The sequence below is a fragment of the Rhinopithecus bieti genome, unplaced genomic scaffold (genome assembly GCF_001698545.2).
Source record: "Rhinopithecus bieti isolate Rb0 unplaced genomic scaffold, ASM169854v2 scaffold_2735, whole genome shotgun sequence".
Lineage (NCBI taxonomy): Eukaryota > Metazoa > Chordata > Mammalia > Primates > Cercopithecidae > Rhinopithecus > Rhinopithecus bieti.
The window spans coordinates 2,087,550-2,093,711 of NW_016804150.1; the positions used below are offsets into that span (position 1 = coordinate 2,087,550).

The 6,162-nt window shown below is 35.7% G+C and overlaps 1 long non-coding RNA gene across 1 annotated transcript; it reads left to right on the top strand.

The window, feature by feature from the left end:
• Positions 1–1,728: 1,728 nt before the first annotated feature.
• On the top strand, positions 1,729–3,926 carry LOC108526203 (uncharacterized). The gene is made up of 2 exons (XR_001884459.1): positions 1,729–2,904; positions 2,942–3,926. It is a non-coding gene; the product is annotated as an uncharacterized LOC108526203 (long non-coding RNA).
• Positions 3,927–6,162: the final 2,236 nt, after the last annotated feature.

Genomic DNA, 6,162 nt, shown 5'->3' on the forward strand with positions numbered 1-6,162 from the left:
TATGTTTATTGCGGCACTATTCACAATAGCAAAGACTTGGAATCAACCCAAATGTCTATCTGTGACAGACTGGATTAAGAAAATGTGGCACATATACACCACGCAATATTATGCAGCAATAAAAAAGGATGAGTTTGCGTCCTTTGTAGGGACATGGATGCAGCTGGAAACCATCATTCTTAGCAAACTATCACAAGAACAGAAAACCAAACACCGCGTGTTCTCACTCATAGGTGGGAACTGAACAATGAGATCACTTGGACTCGGGAAGGGGAACATCACACACCGGGCCCTATCGTGGGGAGGGGGGAGGAGGGAGGGATTGCTTTGGGAGTTATACCTCATACCTATAAATGATGAATTGATGGGTGCTGACGAGTTGATGGGTGCAGCACACCAACATGGCACAAGTATACATATGTAACAAACCTGCACGAAAAATTTAAGAGCAAGGATCCTCATCCAATATTGTGAGCATTATTTCTTAGTCTTCCTTCTCAGACCTAGTGGTATTTTTCTCAGTTTCAACTTGATGACTCTCTGAAACAGGAAAATAACCTTTGAGCTCAGTAAGGACAGAGACTGTATCTTTCTCATTTTTGTGGCACTACAGCCAAAAACTGATTGGCACAATACAGATGCTCTGTAAATGTCTGTGGAAACCAAGACAGTTTGGAGTTTGATTATCAAGCCCTTCACAAGGATTGAGCAGAGTAGCTGATGGTATTAGCATAGGGAGAATTCTATATGCATGTCTATAATGTTGTAGAAAGGCCACACCTCAGGTTTGTAGTGTATCTTAAGATTGCCATTTTTAATTAAAAATATCCTGTAGCATTCTTGCTTTGAGAAAAAAACAGTTGGAATTCAAGAGCCCAATAAGAGAATTAATAACTTGGCTTTGAAAATACATGCAATTTCAGAGCTGTCAATTTTAGCTATGTCTCTTTAAATACTTTTTTCTTCTAGAATCCAACTGGGTAGATGAAGTTTGTTTTTTTTTTTAATTCCATTATAGAAGTAATAGCCTTGTTTTGGTGTTTTGTAAGCAGGTAATATTCTGCTGGTGACTGTCTTCGCAGGAATGCATTGCTGTGAATTCTGAATTCTATTATTTTACATCTACAGCAGCGTAAAGTGTATTTTTTATAAACAGCAACCTTCACCTCATAAAAATTTATTACATAAGGGCATAAGCAAGTGCTTTTCCTTCTAGTCATTGGCAGTAAGTGATTCATCAGTTTTTCACAGAAAACCAATTTCATTGCAGATGTTCTGTAATTTCCAGTCCTCCTGAATTGTGGAGCCATATCACACAATCCCAATGCAAAGAACATAAGGACTTTTTTAAAGGTCTGTGCTTAGTCTCTTTAATAGGATTGAATATCACTTGCTGTCTCATCTGTTTTATTTTTTTAAAAATTAAGAAATCAGACTCCTTTCCTTTCCTATGTATGTTGATTCCACACATGGGTGGATAACTGGTAGCAAATTCAAAACCAACAGATTTCTTCATATTTGAAACAATGACATTCAGTCTTTTCCCTGGAATCAAAGCAGAACTATTAAGAGAAACAAAATGTTCCCAAACCTAAATCCTTTTCTTCAATCATGCTTATTTTCACTCTTTTTTTACCCCAGGGTAAGGAAGTCGGGAAGAGGGCTGGGGAAATTCAGAAGTATCCATCTGTCAATTAATGGAGCTCCTGAGAATTTTCCTCAGCTAAATTTCCTCCACTGATAACTTGAGTGTAGTTTTGTCTAGCATTTCAAGGTTGAGAAGTGGAAGATGGGTATTCAGTATAAAATATGGAAATAAGAGTGAGGGAAAGCCTGCAGACTCAGTGATGGTCTAAGTCCATGTATGATAAATGAAAATTTCTCAGAAGTACAAAAGATTTCTCTCAGAAGATTAAATACCTCCTAAAAAGCTTATGAAATTAAAGTCCAATTTTTTTAAGAACATCATCCTTGGATTGAAAGGTTGAATCAAAAGCATGATAATTAAATTTACCTATAATACAAAGTTATGAGCTATTGCAAGGGTGAAGTGATAGATTTTCAAGATCACCAGTTTGGTTCTGAAGCTGGTCCTCATTTACTCCTCTGCCTTTCATTGCAGCTCTAGTTACCCACATATTTCCTTTAATGTGTTAAATCAGTAATGCCCATGGACTTGGTCTCTGCAGGGTCACTCTTAGGCAGAGGTCTCCACGTGTGTTTTAAAGGTATAAATATCTGCCCTTACCTCTGCCATGGTTCCTGGAATTTAATCATCAATTGAAAGTAGTATGTCTATAAGGGCAGAGCATTATGTATAATGTAAATTCCATGCAATTTGCTGCCTTCTTTTGTGGATTTCCTGCTAGCACCAGTCAGAGATTAGAGGCAGCTGGAGTGGGAGAAAGGTGGCTCATATACATACATTTATAACCTATAGAACCACCAATCAAAATTTATTATCTTTCCTCATCTCCCTAACCACTAATTACTTTTTATACATTACCTCTTTTTACTTACTATCCTCTAAATTCATGTTCATTTTATTTTTATTTTATTTTTTTTTAGAGGCAGGGGTCTTGCCATGTTTCACAGGCTGGTCTTTAATTCCTGGCCTTAAGCAATCCGCCTCGGCCTCCCAAAGTGCTGGGACTATAGATGTGAGCCACTGTATCTGGCCCTCTAAGTTCATTGTAAACTGGCTTCTCCTTTATACAAACTAAAACTTAAAGCCACATGAATGATTAAGCCTAGCCTCTCGCCTCATTCAGCCAAGTGATTATTGAACACGTTTTTCAATATGTTTTTTCAGTATGTTGAGCATTAAGAATCCAAAGATAAATAGGAGATTAGAGTCTACCAAAGGAGAAGGCAATGGGAGTAAATATACAAAGTGATTGGGAAGTATATTGAGAATTGAGTGATTTATTTGAGAAGTGAGTGATTGAGAAGTGAGTGATTTATTTCATCAGAGACCTATAGAGGCCTTCCGGGGACAATGACGTTTCGGTTTAGTCTTGAGGTATATAGGATATCTTCAGGTTAAGAAATTTAAAAAGGACATCAAAATGGGATATACACACATATACACACACATCACCCACAGACATATATACATATGTTTTTATGGATATGTGTGTGTATACACAGAACCGACAGATTTCCTCATATCTGAAAACAATAACATTCAAGAATATCTTAAGAGTATGTAAGTTATTGAGACTTAACACATGAGCCCCTAACAGCCAAGTTTAGATGAGTAGTCATTCAACAATCATCGAGGACTCACATTCTGCCAGACACTGTGCTAGGTAAGCATCAAGGACGCAAAGACAGTAAATACAGGACATGTTTTCTGCCCTTAAGAAACTCACAGTTTTCCTGAAAACTGGTTAATCACTATGGAAAACAGGGTCCAGTGAGAACAGAATTTTATGCAAGAACAAGGTGAAGATGGAGTCGTAACATAAGACATCCTTTAGAAAAGAAAGCACAGACTGGTAATCCCAAATTGAGATTTTTCCAGGGCCACTAGGAAAGGCTAAGGATGCCTTGGAAGACAAAGGGAAGCAAAACTAGAGAAAGGGCTGTTGAAAGAGGACAGACCAAGTAGCAAACAAATTTTGGCTGAAATGAACCAAAAATTCATCATTCTACCAGATGGCTGGTACCCTTTTAGAACTTTTTACTCTGTGAGATGTGTTACAAGACACTCTTTACAAAAGAGGCAACTAAGTAATTTCCCCAAGGTTACACAGCAAGGGTGAGAACTGAGGTCTTTCTGATGCAAAATCTACCCTCTTTCTACAACACCCAGTTGCCTTTCAGTTTTATCTCACAATTGCTACCAGAGGCTCATTGTTTAACTGGCTTGTCCATACCCTCTGCAATACACTGATCTCAACAAAAATCAGAAATGTGTCAAATTAAAAAAAAAGGTCATGCAGATGGAACTACCACTTAAAGTACGGGCGATATGAGAATAGAAACCAACTAGAGTGTCCTGAGTAAATTGAGATAGGAGATATACAGTATATTCTTGAGATACTTGGATACATGAGAGGAAAAGCCCACGTCAAGACTTTCTTTGAGTCAAGAAAGGGAGGATAATGATTCAGAAAGGAAAGAGTTATTGTTTTCTCAGAAATCAACATTGTGCCTCGTCCATGGTCGTACTCAATAATTACTTGTTGAATGACTAGAAGAATGAATGTCAAGGGAAGGGGAAAACACTGGAGATACTGATTTTAACTTACATATTGGCAAAGCTATTTTCTGGTGGTGATGTTTGTAATAAAAATACCAAGTATTGTTGGGAGTATAGAGAAGTTAGCATCTTCTTAAACTACTGTACCAGTGTAAATTTTTCTGGAGAGCAGATTGGTTATATGCATCAGCAGCTTTAGAAAATGCCTCCTTTTCACAAGAAATTATAGTTCTATAATTTAATACTGCTAATAGAAGGATTCATTTACCAGGATGTGCATCTCTATTTACTATGGCAAAATTGCCAACAAGCAAAATCTCCCAAAGGAGATACATTACATAAACCATGCTGTAAAAGAATATTTAATAACACTGTAGTATTTTCTTATCTATTATTTAGTAAAAAGTAAAAGTTGGTTATAAACAGAATGTACAATATCCTGTTTTCCTAAATACAGAACATGTATATTTTTATATTTATATAAGTCTATTATAAAAGACTAGATAAATTTGTAGTAAAAATGTTGGCAGTAGCCATCTATGGGAGATTTAGGTAATTTGTATTCCTTTCTATGTGATTGTATGTATTCTCCAAATTTTCTACAATAAATATATAATTATTTTATAAAAGGAAAAAAATAGGATCAGGCTTGTGGCTCAGGACTATAATCACAGCATTTGGGGAGACCAAGGTGATAGGATTGCTTGAGGCCAGGAGTTCCAGGCCTGCCTGGGCAACATAGTGAAACCGTGTCTCTACAAAAAAAATAATAATAATAATTAGCTGGGCATGGTGCTGCATGTTTATAGTCCAAGTTGCTTGGGAGGTTGAGGCAGGAAGATTGCTTGAGCCTGAGAATTTGAGCAAGACCCTGCCTCAAAAACAAAACAAAACAAAACAAAATACAAAACAAAATTAAAAAAAAACAAAATGTAAAAGCAAGTAAGAAAATGAGAAAATAGTTTCAAATTATATAAAAAGTCGAGTTAATGTACTTAATTCCCACCTATCTACCAAAAAATAATGAGCACAAATACAAGAAAAAACAATCCTCAGAACAAAAGAAATGAAAATGGCTAATGGACTTATAAAAATATGTTCTACTTAGCCAGCAATGAAAGAAATGGTGATTAGAATCAAATTAGAATAACAATGTACTATATGAATATGAATATTTATTATTGTTGAAAGCCCAGTAATGATATACTTGGGGAAAGCAGGTTTCCAGTATGAATGAAGAGCCTTAAACAACCCATAGCTTTTGACCCAAGATTTCTACTTCTCAGAATCTGTCACAGTAAAGCATTCAGAAATGGGGACAACGAATTATGCAAAACATGTATATTACAAAATGATATGCACTCCTATGGTTTACATATGTGTATGTTGAGGAATTTATGGAATAAATCCTAGGAAAGCTTACATTGAGTCACTTGAGGTGTTTTGACTGAGACTGAAAATTAAGGAAGATAACTTCTGCATGTTGATGTACAATATTTTCAATTGGTAACAATGATAATATCCTAAATTCAGTTATGGTTGGTGTCTCATAAAGGTGTACATTTCTAGTCATTTAAAAAATGCTACTTGAAACAAATTTTTTTTTTTTTTTTTTTTTTTTTTTTTTAGTTAGCTTGTTAGATCAAGCCAACAAGGAAATAAAAAAACAACAATGAAGAAAAGGGTATTGTGTTTGTTGTTATTGCTGTTGCTGCTACAGTTTTTATCTTAAGTGCCTGTCACATGGTAACATTCTATAAATGAATATTGAGGAATGGACCTCCTACAAATTAAATGTGAGTCCTTCTTTTTAAATAGATGTTTGAGTTTAACTGAGTTCACTGTACCACCGATTTTTCCAGTGTTTATTTTCCTCTGTTTCTTACAATTCTGATTAAACTGCTATCACCAGAAATAGGTATTTGTATACATAATTGCTAGACCCAATGTTCTAC